Below are 19470 nucleotides of genomic sequence, written 5' to 3' on the forward strand. Positions count from 1 at the left end.
CAGTCCCATGGGTGTAGTGGTGCCCACTGGGGTGCATTCCTCACACCCTGACATGACATACAAGCTTTTGCCTTCTCTTCAACAGCACTGTCCAATCCAGGCCACCAAAAATAGCTTTGTGCAATTTCCTTCATGCGCACTATTCCACAGGGACCGGAATGTAGCTGTTCTAACATCTGTGATCTCAGTGGTGGTGGAATAATGACACGTCTCCCACACAACAAACAACCAGATTGGACCGATAACTCCGTCCTCCTGGACATGTAGGTAACAAGGTCGGGTGAGACCGGAGAGGTTTGTCGAGATTTTCCATGCATCACCAGGTCCATAACTTGGGACAATACTGGGTCAACGCGAGTTGCCTTCTTTATCTGAATAGCAGTGATGGGTGTATTCTCTACCTGTTCAAAGTAGAAGATTTCCTTTTGGGCACTATCTTGATGTTTGACCGGCAAAGGCAACCTTGAGAGGCCATCTGCATTGCCGTGCAGAGTGGATTTCCGATATTTGATTTCATATGTGTGTGCTGAAAGTAACAATGCCCAATGTTGCATACGACTAGCAGCTAATGGGGGAATGCCTGTGTAGGGTCCAAAAATTGACGCCAGAGGTCGATGGTCTGTGAGAAGAGTAAACTTTCGCCCAAACAGGTACTGATGAAACTTCCGAATTCCAAAAACAATTCCTAATGCCTCACGTTCGATTTGGGCGTAGTTAGTTTCTGCTTTGCTTAGAGTGCGTGAAGCAAAAGCAATAGGTCTCTCTTCTCCCGAAGGCATAATGTGTGACACGACTGCTCCTACTCCATAAGGGGAAGCATCGCAGGCCAATTGTAGGGATGGATCAAAGTGCGTTAGAACTTCAGAATTTCTGAAGGGTAGGCGACAGTATCGATAAAGCCCCTTATGAGTCACAATAGTCAACAGCTCTTGGGACTTTTCATCGACGTGCATCTGTAAATATGCTTGACTCAGATCAATCTTACTGAACTTTTGTCCCCCAGCCAGGCCTGCAAAGAGGTCATCGATGCGGGGAAGCGGGTATTGCTCTGCACACAACACTGGGTTGACAGTGACTTTAAAATCACCGCAAATCCGGAGAGAGCCATCTTTCTTCACTATTGGAATGATAAGAGTGGCCCATGAGCTATGGGTAACTGGTATTAGGACTCCATTGGTGACCAGGTGCTCCAGGTCTGCTTCAACATTTGGCCTGATGGCATATGGCACAGTTCGGGCTTTCAGATATTTTGGTGGACTGTCAGGTTTAATGTTCAATGTCACAGTGATTTCCTTCATACTTCCCAAATCATCTCCAAAAACAGCAGCATGTTTCCTTAGTATAGGGGTTAGACTGGTTTCTTCTTTAGTCATCCGGTGCACTTCTGCCCAGTTCAGCTGAATCTTCCCAAGCCAAGACCTACCCATTAAGGCTGGGTAGTTACCTCTCACCACAAACAGTGGCAATTTAGCAGCCTGTCCATTGAGCTCCACCTTAACATCAGTAGTGCCCAACATGGGCACAGCTTCTCCCGTATACGTCTTCAGAACAGTTTTTGTTGCCTTAAGCGGAAGATGCTGTAGCTTTTCTTTATACACAGTCTCGGAGACCAGCGAGACGGCTGCACCGGTGTCCAGTTCCATGCGTATAGGTTTGCCATCCAACAACGGGGTTACCCAGTATTCATGTGAGCCCATTGCCAAAGACAAAACATGCAGTGGCACTTCCTCTTGCGATGAGGTGTCACTTTGATCTTCCTGGGTCTGCTCTAGGATATGCAGGGTTCCTCTTTTTGTCAGCCAGACCACAGGCCTCTTTTTCTTTTGTTTACAGGCACACTCAATGTGTCCCTTTTTGCCACAGTGTCGACACACCAGGTCCTTACACCAGCATTCTGATGCCTGGTGACCCAGCTTACCACAGCGGTAACATTCCTGACTCTGCACAGTTTTGTGGGTCGGTTCTTGTGACACGTTTTGCACCCTAGGGGATGCACCGATGTATTGTGCCTCCCTTGTAGCCAGTTCCATGGAGACAGCAATATCAACAGCCTTCTGTAATGTAAGCTGAACCTCTGTCAGTAGGCGCTTCCGTATAGCTTCACTGTAGAGGCCACACACTAACCTGTCACGCAGGGCATCATTTAAATTCACAGTGTTCTGCTAGCTTTTTTAAAATTGCTACAAATTGTACAACTGTTTCATCTTCCTTTTGGTCTCTTTTGTGGAACCTATATCTTTCAGCAATTACCAGTGGTTTTGGGGAAAAATGGGACCCCAGGATTTCCACAATGTCACTGTAAGATTTAGTCACTGGCTTAACAGGGTGTAGTAAGCTGCGTAGCAGGGAGTAGGTTTTAGCCCCTACAACACTTAAGAATATTGGCACCTTCTTCGCTTCTGTAATGTCATTTGCAATAACAAAAAGCTCAAAATGCTCAGTATACACATGCCACTGCTCTATATTCTCATCAAAAGGTTCCAGTGGCCTGGTCAGAGTAGCCGTGATTTTTAGTTTCACTTTCACTGTCAGTGCAAACAAGCAGCTTTTTTGTTTGTTTGTTCTTTACCTTGACTTCTACTTCCTTCTGTTACTGGAGCAGCACCAGAATCCCACCCTCGTCGCCACTTGTTGTATCCTTGGGGGCAGCCGGTTTAGGAAGAAATCACTTGAGGCCAGACAGCAGACAGCTAACAAAACTACCATTTTATTTACAGACACAGAGCTCACCCAATCGGCTGAAACCGGCTGGGCTATCCCCTAATAATCTAACTCAGTTGCCATAGGAACAAAAACCATGACAGCCAAATACACAACCATAACCCCATAGGTAGAAATGTAGGGCATCTACAGCCCACTTTACAGATAGGGTCTCCTTCTTGATAATCAAATAGGCAACTTCCCATGGGAACAACTTCCTGCTAAGATATAGGACAGAATGTTTCTCTCCTCCTACTTATTGTGACAGTATGGGTCCAAGGCTGACAAATTAATCTGTTTGCAAAATAAAAGGGATTGAGAAGTCAGGGTGAAACAAAACAAGTTCCTGGATCAGTGGTTCTTGTAATACCTGGAAGGCTTTGTCACGGGCTTCAATCCAGAGGCTTTTCCTTGATGAAACATCTTTTTCCAGATCAGTTAAAATGGCAGCAAGCGTGGCAAAGTCAAGGATGAGACACTTATGGTTTCCTGCTAGCCCCAGAAGCAGCACACTTGTTTCTATGTATTAGGGAATCGAGCATTCTGACAAAGCCTTCACCTTTCCCACCAATGGGCATCACCACCACTACTCCCCCACACACACGCACTGTTTCTCAGGTTGTTCACAGTTGGCTAAACAACATTTAGCAGGGTTGGCTGTCAGTCCTGCTTTCTGGGGTGCCTGTAGGACCATTGTGAGGTGTCTCAGGTCGTCATCCTAGGTCTCACTATAAATGACAAATATAATTGATACAAGTGGCTGCATACTGCCTATGTGATCATAATACTTTTTCCATTAACCCCAGAACATAGTGGCGGCCCCATGCAGACCAAAGGGTGTAGTTGTAAATTGGAATAAACCCATGGGTGTATAGAAGGCAATCTCCTGGGATATGGGTGTGAGGAGGAATCTTGGTCTGATTGAGAGTGGTTATATACCTGGCAGCTTCCAACCTATCCAGCAAGTCATTGACACATGGCATGGAATAAATGTTGAACTTGGACACTGTGTTCACTTTTCAAAAGTCAATGCAAAACTTTGTTGAACTGTTTGGTTTGGACACAAGTACAATTGGACTTCACCACTTGCTGTGTGACTCCTCAATGATACCCTGGGTCATCATAATCTGCAGTTCCTGCCACACCATTTCCCACATTTTCTTGAGTAGTGGTCACATGTTCTTCCATGGTTTTCATCCAGGTTTGGTTTCTATATGGTGAGACACCAGGTGAGGTCAACCTTAGGTTGCAGAAAATACGTCAACGCCTCAGCACCTTCCCATCCGTATCTGCTGGTCCTGTTCAGGTAGTAACTCTTATCTGATTGTTACTGTCTCTGGGTGGGGAACCATCATAGCCTGGGAGCCGAGTTCAGAAGGGAATGGAACAACAAGAAGTCCCTCCTGCTCTTTCCACACTTTCAGCAGGTTAACATGATACATTTAAGTACACTGTATGGAATATGGGTGACCATTTATGATATTGTTGATACAATATCATAAAATTGCAAGGAATATGACCAAATATGTCATGTAAGGTATCTGAAAATATTATGAATTGCCAAGTATGATGATTTTGTTTATACTTTTGTATCTCCTTTGTATTAGAGTTATAGATATGTATGGTATATCTGTATTTCCAAATTTGTGCTGTGCATCTGGGTGACACCCCTGGACAGATTGGCATCAGCACTGCCTAGTCTGGCCCATCAGGTATCATCAACTGTACAATGGACCCAATGAAAGGAACCAGGGGATACCTGCCTTGCTAACGCATAAGAGGTGGTATGGCTGTGAACAGAACTCTAAGGCTTTTCCATGCCATGTGCTGTGAAGCATGTGTTTGGGACACAGGAAGTTCAAGCCATATGGCAAAAGGAATATAAAGAGTAGCTGCATCTTCTCCGTTTTTGTCTTCATTCCTGCTTCTAACCCCTGGAGTAACTTTTTTCTGTAAACGAAGCTCTGAACAAAGGACTGAATGACCCATCCTAGCTGTGGCTGAATTCCAGAGGGACTTTCAAGCCAGTAAACTCACCAATACTGCTAAGAACCTGGCTCTCCCTCAAACCCTAACAGGCATTCTCGGACCATCGTCTGACTACACCCCAAATCTATTAAACTTTGCATTCTGACCCCATTAACCTGCAGTGAGACCACCAATATTTTTGGGGGGGGGGGTCCCTTCTTGTGAGCTCTGGATTCTGCCACCCAGATCTGCCCTGAATTGCAGTCCATTGGAAGTGGCCCAGTTGTCCACACATGAAGCAGTTGCCAGACAGTGTAGGGCCTCCATTGCTTGTCTCCCGCATTGAACGGTGTTCCCATGGAAGTGCCTCTAACCAGGCTGGAGCCTCCCTCCTGTTTCATCTCTCTGTGGGGTTGAATTCCCAAGGGCAGTCTCTGGTCAGTTGGCCATCCCAACCTTGAATTGGGAAGCCAGGTTTCTCTTGCACCTCCCCTCCTTGCCCTTCCTCTGCATTGAGCATGGTTGAGCTAGATTCCACCTTTGGTATTTCCCAAACCAGGTCTGGCAGACTGTATGTAACTTTGTCATTGTCACTACTTTTGGAAGACTCTATGGTTGGTGTCACACCACCAACTTCCATACTCTGGGTGGGAGAATTTGGAGAAACTGCTCCAGCTTGACCCTTTTTGCCACCTGCACCCCTCTTTTATTTCTTCAGGCCAGAGCCACCACCAGCAATGTTCCTTTGGCGTCTGGGCTACCACCTGGGCCTGAGGACACACGCTCGAATTTTCCACCAATTTTGTAGTGGTGGAGTTTGATAGCTAGCTGGCTTGGTGGTCAGGCAGTGGTTTCACATTTCTTTTCAGTCTGCCCCTCCTAGAGGGCACCCTGCTAAGTCATATACGGGGGGCCTCAGTCTCTCCTGTGTGTCTCCCTTTCTCTCAAGACAAGGGGCAGCATGGTTGGGGGACCCAGACCCTCCCACTCCACCAGATCCTGACCCAGGATCCTGTTCCCAGTATCCAGACTGCTCACTTCCTATCGGTCTGTGGTGCCTCCATTTGGGGCATGGTCAGCCTTAGTAGTACCTGCTTTGTCTGCCAGGGGACGACATCATCCCAGTCTTTGGGGCCTTTCATAGGTTCTTGGCTCCAAAGAAGTGTGGGAGGAAATATGGACCACTGCTCCCAGAGTGGCCTTACCAATGCTGCAATTGCTCTGCTAAAACTCCAGGCATCAGCCTCGTTTCCTGGTACAGCCTGTAATTTTCCTCCCTCTCACTGGGCTTCCAGCTAGAGATGGGCAGTGCGTCCCTGACCCATTACCACGTCATGCCTTCCTCTGGTTTAGTGTGGGGTCTGTAAACCACATCACATGGACAAAATTTATTTCTCAGTGTTTCCTTAATTACTACCTCATTGTCTTGACTGCAGGAGTTTGGAGTTGGGGGAACAATTGCATGACCTATCGGCTAGCAGTAACACTGGTATCTGCTGAAGTAAATCAGAGTTGTGTAGCATAGTAAAATCTGCCACTAGGATCTGGGTTTCATGATGATATAATTGGACATCAGAGCTAAATGCAAGCAAAACAATGGTATCTTTGCAAGTGTGTGTCAGGTTAGGACAGCCTACAGTACATTGTTTAAACATTTTTATAATTTAAAAACAAATGATAGGAATAAATGCTGTAAAACAGTACTTGGAAATTATATTAGCTGCATTAATTTTTTACTTGTCAAATGCATTAAGATGTCAAGTAATATTCAGCTCACTGAAGGGTATAATCTATTCATACAGTGTGCAAGTACGTGCAAGTATGATCTGTACAAAGTCAGTCAGGTGCAGAACTCTCAAAACTCCTCAAATAGCCACATAATGTTTCCACTAACCCTCTCCCCTTTTCTAGGATATAGCCACCTAGAAAAGGACCTAATCTGGTGTTATGGGACCTGCAAAAAGGCAACTAGATTTGTCTGTAACAGCAGGGAGTTATTTTCATTTACTAATAAAGGAGCTAGGATATTGACCTTGCGGGGGAGGGGGGGGGGGTTTACAAAGACATGGCCAAATCCTAAGCTATGGCCAAGCAGTGGTCAGAGAAGTTGAGGAGGCGGGAGCAAAGATGTCCTTTGCATACCCTAATTCTGGGTTCCTTCACCCACTGGTCTGGTTTCCAGCATAAAGAAGTGTTGGTCTTCTCTATGCTGGCTTTCAAAGACACCCCTGCCCCCCCCCAACCCCGAGCTGTTCCAGCAGCTAAGAATTGCAATGGCCATGCCTGTTCTCCTCAGCCCTACCCTGACACAGGTGACTAGGAAGGATAGGGGGTGATCTAGGAGGTGCTACAGCAACTATACTCAGGGCCGGCTCCAGGCACCAGCTAAAGAAGCAGGTGCTTGGGGCAGCCAATTCCAAGGGGCAGCACTCCAGCTGCTATTGGGGCAGCATGTCCTGGTCTTCAGTGCAGGGCCGCCCAGAGGATTCAGGGGGCCTGAGGCAAAGCGGGGGAGCTGCGGTGCTTGTACTCACCCGGTGGCGGTCCAGGTCTTCGGCGGTATTTCGGCGGGGAGCCCTTCAGTCACTCCACGTCTTTGGCAGCACTGAAGGCCCCCCCCCCCCCGCCACTGAAATGCCACCAAAGACCCGGAGTGACTGAAGGGCCCCCCGCTGCCGAAATACCGTCGAAGACCCAGACCGCCGCTGGGCCAGGGCTCGCAGGGCCCCTGTGGGGCCTGGGGCAAATTGCCCCACTTCCCCCCCCCCCCCCGCCCGGGTGGCCCTGTTTCGGCGGCGGGTCCCTCAGGCCCTCTCGGAGCGAAGGACATGCCGCCGAATTGCCACCGAAGAGTGGTGCGGCGCAATCTTGCTGCCACGGCTTTTTTTTTTTTTTTGCCGCCTGGGGCGGCAGAAAACCTGGAGCCAGCCCTGACTATACTCTACCTAAGGATTCCCTGAAACTGGGGATGGTGGGGGTGGGAATTGTCCAGTGACCTGCTGAGCTGTGCTAAACAGCTGTAGTAATGTAGAGTAAGATCTGGCCATTTGACTATTCTTCCTATTACCTGGCAGTTAACCCTGAATTTTTGTGTATCTTCAACATTTACTCTTTCTTTTAGCAAATGTACCAACAATAGTGTTGTCTACTAGCATATCTGGTCTCTGGGGAGCAGGGGTCCTGGCTCTGCAATCCTGGCTCTTTAGGTGCCTTTGTACAAGTCATACACAAATGAATTTTCAAATGCCTTCCTTTTGGCAATCAGTGGAGGTGTTGGCCAGCCACTCTGTGGTTCTCTGAAAATGGGGAGTTTTAAAGCAGTTCTAGCTACCTGTGTTTATTGAAAATCTGCAGTATTGTATGCATGCTATGTGGGGTGTGCAGCCAGTGACATCTTCAAAAACTCACCAGTATATGATTTTGTGGTCTTCTGACAGCCCATTCTCTTTCTCCCTAAATGTCACAAGTCCTTCCCCTCCCCTTCCAAACTGACCCCAGACAATACAACAGCTTTCTCATGGGGACACCTGTGGTCTATGGGGACAGCACAATGAACTCATCAACACCTGGATGGAAATAAATTCCTCATAAACAGGGGCTGTAGGTGGTAATAAAGCACTTTCCCCATTCTTTGTCCTAACACTGTAAAAGCAGAATGTACAATGCAGAGAAGGAGGCTTTGCTGCCTTTATACCACAGATTGATATACTTTGAATAAATTACCTTTGTCACATCTTAGGACACTGCCATCTAAACCTCTGAGAGCTTGTCACATTTTTGTGCCAGGACAACCAGCAGTTCTTATTCTGGTAAGTGGCTTTTGTGCCCACTCAGCTTTACTGTGAAACAGAGTCATGGCTTGAGAGCAGGACAGGTCCCAATGGCTTAATTATCTTGTACCAGGTGCTGTGACCTAGACAGCTGACAAGTAGGGCAAAGGTGGTAACGAACTGCATGCTATGAATTCTTGATGTATAAGTACTTCATATGAAAGTCTCCTCAGAAAAGGTTAAATGCAGGAAGCCTTGCCCAGCAATGCCACAAGAGCTGACTACAGCAATCACATTTGGATAGGGGATTGTGTGGATTACACACTCTCTGGTCCAGATGTAGACTCAGAGAAGCCAGTGCCAATGGACATTAGTTATCACTGAGCCTAATGGTGGAGTTCCTTTTTACTGTAGAGCAGTTGGACCAGTGGAAGAGGATATGTTCCTGGCAAACAAGTAGTTAATTACAACTCAGGCTCACACAGATGCTCCAAGGAGGGATCAAGAAAACAAGTGTTCCAAGAGCAGGAAGTTGGAGGTTTCCTGGGAGAAGGCCAAGAGTCTGAGTAAGAAACCTTGTGCTGGGAAATGGTCTTTACATTTTTTTTATTATTATTATTCTCAGGGAGAATTGCATAATGGGACCAACCTTGTTTTTATGCTGAATTGCAATTTACAAGGGGTTAATGTCCCAAGCATTCACCACATATACAACAAGTGAAGCCTCATATAATGAACAACAGTTTCCATGTGACTATGCCATGTGACTTATGGCACAGGGCTTTCCCATATGAGTGTATGGGGTGGTGGGGTGGGCGTGGCAGGCAGGATGCAGAAACAAATTGTATGGTGAAAGCAGGACATAGAGGTCCAGCTTCTAGAAGGAGCTGCTTGCTGGCTAAAGCCGAACTCAGTGGTGCCTGGGCTGAGGCAAAGAATCCAAGATGACTTTGTAATCTCAGCTATGTCTGGTTTAGTGAAGTGACCTTTAGAAGGGACTATCAGTTTGATCACCATGGACCATGTAGTTTTCTAAGAGAGACAATTGAACCAAAAAGCATAGCCAGCTGGGAACTTGTGAACAGAAATGAGCTGGCATGAGGATGTACGGCCCTGGTGAAGAAACTCCAAGTGTCAGGAATGAGAGTGTGTAGCTCTGCCTGCTGGGTCTCCTGGCAGCTTATGAGCACAGCTGAGCTGCAGCAGGGGCTCCTGGTTGATGACACTGCCTGATTGGTGGAGGGAATCAGCAACTACTGCTCTCTCACTACTCAATATGCAGTCCTGCCGCTGTGCTCGCCTGTGGGCCTGCCTTGCACTAGTCCTAATCCTGCCTTGTTTGTAGCCTTGCTCCTGTTCTGCACTGGCTTCCTGAATCCAACTCTGACCCCTGGCTTTGGTTCCTGACTCCAGCTCTGATCCTTTGGCTCTGGTTACTGGCTGCCCGGCTCTTGCTCCGGTCACTAGGCCTAACAGCCTAGCTCCTGGTTTGTGACACCAAGGACCAATGCCGACCACCCTAGCAGTCAACTGGTTGGATGAAGAATGAAAACAACTAACCTGCATGGGTAAAACAGATTATTTAAAACTCCTCCCTACTTTGTTTGTAGTTCAGAGGCTCATAGAGGAGAGTTCAGATTCATCCTGCTAGAATGATACAACATTTGAGGGAAAAGATTGGGGGCAGGAGCGTATTTGGACCACTTTAAAGTGGTTGCTTTTATGTTGGAGGCTGCCATTTTGTACAGCAGACTCTTAATTAGCAACTATAAACTCATGCCAGTTTCATCTTCTAACAAATAAAACAAAACACTGGACACAATCCACACCATACTAAGCAAATGCTGGGGGCAGGGATGTGGGGGGAGGTCTCTCTGTCTCTCTCCTGCAGGTCTTTTTTTTGCGGGGAATGGGGGGACAGGTTGCCTTTTGCTTTAGATCATTCCTGAAGTCATTTGATCTCCATGAGCAGCGCTAGCTATTTATGGCTACCAAATAGCAAGAGGCAAAGCCAGCATCACTACCAATTATATAACAAAGCTTATCACAGGAAAACAGTGCCATAGTTCAATGTCAGTCATATATATTCAATAAAAACTACCATTGAGTGACTCACACAAGTAGATATAAATAACACACAAACTACAGCAAACCATTCTTCTTCACTCCTGGGAAGAAAAACACAGACTAGGGTGAAAGTTTTTAACATTTTAAATATATTTAATGCCTTGTTACAGAAATCTGATTGTTCTACCTTGATGTCAGTGGACTTATACCAGGGATGATTCTGGCTCAATACGCATATTCTGGTAGCTAAAAAGAGTATCCTGATTCTTTCACCCAAGGGCTCCAGACTTGCCACACTCTTACAAATGCTAATACCAGGCATTAAATTATGCTGGAAATAGCAGGTGATTACATGTCTAGTTTAGGTTTTATGTGAAAACCTAACCACTCTTATGTTTAAATGCTATGGCAGCTAATGGCCCATCTCCTCCCTTATCTGACTGGGGCAGATCCCTGGGTGTTCATGTGCATTGTCCTATGTGTATAATTTTTCCTATGTCTGTGCATGCTTGGAGCAGGAGTGGGGGGAGAGAGGGGAGCTTTGGAGTGATGCCAATGAGGTTGACACTTTATACATAATTCAGAAAAGAAATTATGCAACCAAATCTAGATTAACAAAGAAGTGAAGCAAGTAGGGCAAAACTGTTTTGAAGTGATAAATTAACATTGCATGTTAAGCTGTTTGCACATCTGGGCTGATGAGTACAACGGTGTGGGTAGTGTACCATTATGCTCAGGAGAAGTCAGTCACATGGCCTGATGTATTCAATGTGTATATATGGCTGGTGGCCAACCAGTCTGTTTACCCATCAGTCCAAAGAATACTGTAAATGTGACCAATGTCAACCAGCTGGCCAGTCAGGAAGGACAGAGGGGGAGCACAAAGTGTAAAAACATTTCTCATGGAAATAAATGGACAGCTAATTTGTCCACAGCCGGAAACTCACAAATCACAAACCTTGTGTGAGGCTACAGAAATACTAGCATATGCGGTACCCCTTAGTCAGTCTCCTCAGCCAAACCAATGGTCAGTACTAAGTGCTGATCTCCATTACAGCAGCATACATCCAGAGTAACTCACTGGGCCAGGTTCTTGATCCTTACCAAACTGCACTTAATGCAGGACTGACAGAAGAAGTTGGAGGAGGGCAAAACTGGCTTTACACCTGTGAGCCTGGGTGTCTAGGGCCACCCTCACTGGAAATGCCAAGGTCAGAGCAGGCTGCAAAAGGGAGAATAGATACTCCTAAAGACTGGTGGAAAACACTGAAGTTAATCTCCCTAACCAGTCACAAACTGTGCTTCTGATCCCCACACTGATTATCAAGAAGCCAAAAAAAGAACTCACACAGCCCCTTTTATTGCATTCCAGTTCTCCGGCTCCCAATCAACACCTCGATCCAGTAAAGTGAGAAGTTCTTTAAAAAACCTCTGCTCACATACAAAATGTTCTTCTGACTCCAAAGGGTCAGCCATGTTACCAGATCAGTATAGGTTTGGATCTTACCCAAAATACCAGGCTGCCAGCCAATCCTTTAGTGTCTAAAACGAAATGTTTATTATAAAGAAAGAACACGAAGAGAGATGTTAAATGGTAAAGCAATCACATAAATACAAGGATTCAAAGTCCATGTATCAGGTTCTTAGCAGTATTGGTGAGTTTGCTGGCTTGAAGAAAGTCCCTCTAGAATACATCCACAGCTTGGATGGGTCATTCAGTCCTTTGTTTGGAGCTTCGTTTGTAGAAAGGTTACTCCAGATGTAAGAAGCAGGACTGAAGACAAAATGGAGATGATGCAGTCGCCTTTTATATTCCTTTTGCCATGTGGCTTGTACTTCCTTTGTTCCAAATGCAAGCTGTCCGGCACAGGGCGTGGAAAAACCTTAGAGTTCTGTCCATACGCATGCCCCTACATAACAGTAGGGTTAATTGTACCGTTGATGTCCCTTGATGGGCCATCAAGCAGGCCTAGTGCTGATGCCAATCTGCCTGGGGGTGTCACCCAGGAACACAGCACAAGTCTGGAAATACAGATATATTGTATATATCTATAACTCGTGATACAAAGATATAAACAAGATCATCATATTTGGCAAATCATAACATTTCCACAGGTATCTTACATGGCATACCTGGTCAGATTCCTTGCAATTTTACAATATTGGTATTTATAATATCCTAAAGTGTCCCCCAGATTCCATACAGCATCACAACATCATCCTGGCAGCTTCTAGGTTTTTGGGGGGTTGGTTGGAGGCAGGTTCAGCCTATGCATTAAGTTCTGGCTCCCAAAGATGGCTCTGTCTGGGTCTATTCCTGGAGCTGGAAATACTGGAATACACTGGATGTGGCTGGAGCACCTTTGTAAGCCCTATGACCACAGGGAAAGGGAAGCTGAGATGATAGGTAGCACAGAACTGTTCTACTCTACCTACAGATTACTCTTGGGGGAAGGGGGATTCCCAGGTAGCTATTCAAGCTGAATTCCTGGCTGCTTTGCACTGCCAGTAAATTACTCTAGACTTTCATCGGCGCAATGGAGATCATAATCCATCCAAAGAAACTTACAGGGCCAGGTTTAGAGCTTCTTGTGTCCTAAGCAAGATTTATTGTTCTCTCATCTGGGCCCAGAGGAGATGGGAGAAGCCTGAGAGCCATTACAAACATCTTAATGGGACACCAAGTTAGTGTCAAGTGCTCATAAAGGCAGATGTTGGACAGTTTATAGATTATAATTACTTGGAACAAGAACAAGTTTCCAGCCTGTTTCCTGTTTGAAGCCAAAATGTGATAGTCTCTTCATTTTACTTGCTTCACTTCACTCTGAGCTAGCCCTGACCTAACCTTGACTGTTTTTCCTAGTCTAGGCACATCCATGTGGGGTTTGGTTTTCCCTCCCTAATCTAAACTTACTTTAAGAGTGTGTGTGTGTGTGACATGAGTATGTTGTATGTAGATGCTCACCTTGCTATGCTCATGTTTAATTCCCAAGAGTACCTAAGATTTATGTATGCGGTGAGGAGAAAATAGGACCAGACTGCTGACTGATAGCAGAAGAGACCTGTAGTCTCTCTCAGTTCAGAGTGAAACTATGAAATATGCTTACTTTGTATTTGTATTGATGTAATATCTAGAATCTCCCATCAGAATTAGTGGCCCATACTCCCATGTGTACAAACACAGCCCCTGCCCTGATGGGTTCTAGGGTTGCCAATTTTGGCTGGATGTATTCCTGGAGGTTCCATCACATGACAAAATATTTAATTAAATATTAATCTTTAATTCCTGGAGACTCCAGGACAGTCCTGGAGGGTTGGCAATCCTAATTAGCCTAAAATAGCAGCATGAATCTCATTCAAGGTTAACATGCAATTCAGAGGGTAAACCTATGTATACCATTCAAGACTTGTGTTCTGTTCTTTGTGTGATATCTTAATCCAGCAACAACAAAAAGTTCAGACTTAGTTGTGAATGATAGAATGAGCTAATTAGAACAACATTATCATAGAGTTGCATCCCATCTCACCAGGTCTGGATTTGGTTTATAGTGTTTTGACCAGTGATTCATATTATGGTGAGCAGATGTAGGGGCGGCTCTAGCTTTTTTGCTGCCCCAAGCACGGCAGTCAGGCTGCCTTCAACGGCTTGCCTGCAGGACATCCGCCGGTCCCACGGCTTCGGCATACCCGCCGCCAAATCTGCGGGACCGGCGGACCTCCCGCAGGCATGCCGCTGAAGGCAGCCTGACTGCCGCCCTCACAGCGACCGGCAGGGCGCCCCCCATTGCTTGCCAACCCAGGCACGCGCTTGGAGCGCTGGTGCCTGGAGCCACCGCTAAGCAGATGCTTGTTGTTGTGCAGTGAAGAATCATGTACGCGGAGTTTGTCATGGTTTTTAATGCCTTTGTAGAGGAGCTCTTTAAATGATGCTTGGGTGCGGAAGTTTGTCAGGGTTCCGGATTAGCAGAGAGGTTTTATATACAGATTAGTGCAGTGCAGGAGCTCAGTCTTCTAGTGGGTGGTTTTTGTTTTTGTTAAAATTTGCTTTGGATCAGCAAATTAGTGTAATCATTTCTTTACAGTAATTGGTATTCTGAGTTTACTTCTGCAGCTTGAGATCCATTTGGTTGCTTGTATAAGCAGTGGGGGCTGGTTGCCACATGTGTAAAGCTTTTAGGTCTCTTCCCTAAATAGTCTGTAGTGTCCCAGTTTTTAATTCATTGCATCCCACAGAGATCCATTCTATCTTGTCTTTTTTCTGCTACATTTTGTTGACAATAGTCTTGGTGATTTATTTACTATTTTATCTTCCATCCATTGACACATTTTTACACTATTTTTCTGTGTATTTGAAATAACACTTTCATTTCAGTGAAGAAGTGGTTACCAGCCTTTGGCATGTGCCGATTCAACCTCTTGTGAGGTGGTGTTGAGTTTACTGTAATCTGCTTTAACGAGAAGCTCCTGTGCTAGGCCCTCATGCAATACTATTCCATTTCCTATTCAGATGTGACGCATTATACGATGCATCTTAGCCTACTCCAAATCCCAGTAGGGTAAGTATGAGACACTTCAGCTAATTGTCAGACTTGTACTGAGCAATCTAAAATGTACTGTAATTAGCACTCAAGTAACTGAAATGGTGAGCCCTCGGCTGGCACGACTGAACTCTTCACTGATAAAGTTGCTTGAAAAGACTGTATTTGGCAAATGTAAAAGTAGGCAAGTTCCAGGGTGAGATGGCTGGGGAAACATTGTACTAGTCAATACACATTTGGGTGTAAACACCAAGGATGGAGAGGATTTATTCAGTGGGCAACGTAGTAATAAAAGAATGGAACTAAGAAAATAAAAATATATCTGACCAGCAGGAAAAATGTATTGTTTTGTGCTGGGGAATGGTTTCCAAAGGGAAGATGTCCTATCACTTGGAGAATTCAAAAAAATAGACTAAACCAAGCACTAGCAAATGTTTTGTAGGGAACATTCCTACTTTGGTCCTGGAGAGATGGACTGTGTGGTGAGTTTTTTTTTTGTTTGTTTGTTTTTGTTTTTGTTTTTTTAAACAACCTCTGAGGAGGCTGTATGTACATTTTATTACCATCTCCTATATATGCATAGGGGATAAATTTCTACAGGGCCTCCAAATTATGATGTAGTCCTGCCCTATTTAATTAGATTGGGGTAATGCACTTTGTGCAGGGCTATACCTTGAGACTGTTCACAAGCTGAAGCTAATGCAGAATGATTCAGCCCACTTCTTAAGTAGAGTTCCATTTGCAGAGCATGTTAGACCAGTGCTCCGTGACCAGCAGTGCTTTCCAGTAAGCTTCCTATAGAATTCAGGGGCTTGGTTTTGATCTCCCAAAGTCATAAATCATTGGGATGTGATTTCCTGCCAGATTGCCTGTCTCCCCATGATATACTGAACAGAGCTGCAGTTCCCTCAGTAAATAGGAGGGAGCTGCTGGCAAGATATTCTCTGCAAGGTGTCCTCAAGTTTAGAACGTGTACCCCACCCTGGGTTTGCCAAAGCCCAGGTTAGTTAACCTTCTGGGCACACTGCAAAGCTTATCTTTGCTGAGAAGGGTATGGGTAGAGCTAGATATACTTAGGGGCTTTTGTTTATGTGGTATGTTAATTTATGGGACAGGCACCCAAAGCACTAGGTGGATGCTTATTTTTAAAAAAAAAGTGAAGTCATAGTAAATAATATGTAACTGCTATGGCATTCTGGGAAGCCCTAAAGAAGAGCTCTGTGGAAGCTCACAGCTTGTATCTCTCACCAACAGAAGATGGTTCAATAAAAGATATTACCTCACTCACCCTGTCTCTCTAATGATAAGCTCAACACTTCTTCCCATGTTTGGCTGTTCTTAGTAGTCCTCCCTCAGGATTGCTCAGCCTACACTTTAGATCCCCTGAGCCCTGCAAATTGCTCCCATCCCTCACTTATATGCAGGTGGCACATGCCTCAGTGAGTCAACGGAAGCCCTTTAACTCTCTTCCAGCAGGAGCCATACTTGCTAACCAAGTTATATTTCCCGAAAACGCTACCAGCCTGTTACCCAACTACAATTTCAGTTATCAGTGTAGATCTAATCAATAATATGATGAGGAGAAGATCTAATTAAAATGGTTCTGTATCACTGAGGATGATTTCTTTCAATATTATATATAGCTCAATGTTTTGCAATTGTACTTTGAAAGTTTTGAGTGGAAACTTATTCAGTAGGTGCTGTTTTTCCTGGCAGTGAGTCAATAGGCCGCGCCTGCTGTTTTTATTACTCTATGGAGTAAAGAGCTCTGAAGTTTGCCCTACTGTGAAACACTCAGTGTCTTCTGACTGGCAGCAATAATCCCTTGCTGGGTTGCTGTATCATTTGTAAGTGCTTGTGCACATTGCGATTTCTGAAAAACAGGCTAACGGGGAATCATCAAACTTTTCGTGTACACAAAAACAAACGATAGTCTGGGTATGAGACATTTCAGCCCATGAGATTATTTATCTGGAAAGTGCCTGAAAAGAGGAAGACTGACTGAGTCTTAACTGTAGTATTGTTACATTGCAGAGTACTTTTTGTATAAGAATGGCTTTTTTTTAAAAAAAAAGCCAATCCTGCATGAGTGTGGCAGCAAGGTCCAGTGCACAGGGCACTGGATGAGCAGTCAGGAGAATGGGTTTCTATTCTTGGTTCTGCCACTGACCTGCATGTGACCTTAGACAAGTCACTTCACCGCTCTGTGCACCTCTTTGCCCTCCCACCTTTTGTCTGTCTTGTCTATGTAGACTGTAATCTCATTGTCTCATACTGTTTTGTCCAATGCTTAGCACAATGAAGCCCTGATCAGGGTTAGGGTTTATTATAATACAACTAATTAACGTGCTATAACACACAAAATTACATTGACCGCAATGAGAAATGTTAACATAGTGATTGCTATGTAAGATATCTCAAATAATTTGATTATTTTAAGAGTATATCATCCTTTGTGTATGCCCAAATCCATAGGAAGGGGTGATATCAGTAATATAGGGGCAGAGCCAGGGAAAAAATAGACTGTGTTCAAATTGTAACTAAAAATTACAGGGGAAGTGGGCAGCACCTTGTCAGCAAATATGCTAGCATGGAAGATATGTATATGGATTCAGTGGCTGGCAGTCCTTGCATATTGGTTATGCAGAGGCAGCAGTTCACAGGTTGGATTAGCAGCCACACAGGAATTACAGTGAAACCCCTGTGGGGGGAGGGATAGCTCAGTGGTTTGAGCATTGGCCTGCTAAACCCAGGGTTGTGAGTTCAATCCTTGAGGGGGCCACTTAGGGATCTGGGGCAAAAATTGGTCCTGCTAGTGAAGGCAGGGGGCTGGACTAGATGACCTTTCAAGGTCCCTTCCAGTTCTAGGAGATTGGTATATCTCCAATTATTACCTTTATTACCCATAGCCCTCCGCACAGACTAAGGGTATGTCTATACTACCTGCCAGATGGGTGGGCAGCAATCGATCCAGTGGGGGTCGATTTATCGCATTTAGTTTAGCTGAAGTTGTGTAACTTAGATCGATTTCCCCCCACCCTACTGTAGACCAGGCCTAAGGGAGTAGATTCTGAGCCATTAGTTTCTTAGCCAAAGTTCATTTACAAGGGCTTCATGCTTGTTATCAGGGTCGTGAAACTCACTCTGGAAGAAGAGGACAGGAGTAACTGGTGACTATGTCAGCAAAGTTTCCCCTTTATTTAATCTCCTCATCAAAATCTTTGTTGTGATATAATGCTTTCAGCACCTGAGATGAATAGTGAATGCATGTTATATCATTTAAATGAAAGAAGTAATGGGCCAGTGCCTTCATTCCTTGCTGACTTAAAACTCCCATTAACTTCAATGAAAGTTTTGGGTGTATGAGAAATGCTGGCTCAGTTTAAGCAGATGTTAGCCACAGTGATATTCAGGATATGCATTGAGCACTATATCTGAGGGGAGAATAAAGACCCCTGTGACAGAAACCCAAAAATGAATTACTGTATTTCCAGTTAATCTCTCCAGTGTAAAGGCTACTATTCTGAAAAAATTCTGCCATCCAGTAATAATATGCAGCATTAAGTGCTAAAATAATTCAGCCTGTCCAGCAGATATTGTTCATAATTTATTGACTTGTGCAGGAAAGCCATGGATGCTAGTTTTCCATCTAGCGATGGGCAGGCTTTATGGCAGGTTGGAAAAGAAACCATGAGATTTCCCATCCTCTTGTGCTCTGCAGTCTCCTATGCTTGATCAGTCAGTCAATCACCCAAGACTGAGTTTAGTGCTTATGAAAGGAGGTGGCATAACAGCCCTGAAAATTGATCTACACTTAAAGCATGGATGGGGCAGTGTAAGCTTCATATGTGCCTGAACTATGTTTTGCATAGGAAACACGAGTAGGGAATGAAGTCCACTCTAGATCCATTCATTCCTTGTCTAGAAGGGTGGCACTTGTGGTGGTGATTTTGTGATATGGACTTTTGTATTGAACTACACTGAGACCATCAATTCCTTCCATATATGCTGCTAAACAGCCATGAAACCGCAATTACTCCTGGTTGCTATTGACCCGAGCAGGATTTGAACTTGTGACCCAGAGGTAAAAGACACACACTCTCATTACTAACCCAGAACACTTCCGCCCGCTCTACTCACAGGAATTACTACTCCTCCCTGGACAATAATTTACAAGTACATAATGCCTTTCATTGAAAAGCTCCTCAAGTGTTTTATTGTTTGTACACATTCAGCACCACTAGCACACAGCATACTGCCCAACACTAGGAAACAGACTTTGGCTAAACATACTGGGGCACCAACCCTCCCCTTACAAATAGAGCTGGTCAGCGTGCAGGTGGTTCTACAGGCAAATTTGACTTTGCAGCAAAAAATTGTGGCTAACAACCAATTTTTCAGAAATAGATCTGAAATTTTCAAAAATT

At 44.9% G+C, this 19470-nt stretch overlaps 1 protein-coding gene across 1 annotated transcript in view; it reads left to right on the forward strand.

Annotated features, from left to right (window-relative positions):
- The first annotated feature begins 3987 nt into the window (after window positions 1-3987).
- The window catches only part of LYN (LYN proto-oncogene, Src family tyrosine kinase), a 123734-nt gene continuing 108251 nt past the window's right edge, over window positions 3988-19470 (forward strand). The window contains exon 1 of the mRNA XM_039524486.1: window positions 3988-4006. The gene's annotated coding sequence lies outside the window, so the exon portion shown is untranslated. The remainder of the gene's footprint in view (window positions 4007-19470) is intronic.

Source organism: Mauremys reevesii, linkage group 2, assembly GCF_016161935.1.
Source record: "Mauremys reevesii isolate NIE-2019 linkage group 2, ASM1616193v1, whole genome shotgun sequence".
Lineage (NCBI taxonomy): Eukaryota > Metazoa > Chordata > Testudines > Geoemydidae > Mauremys > Mauremys reevesii.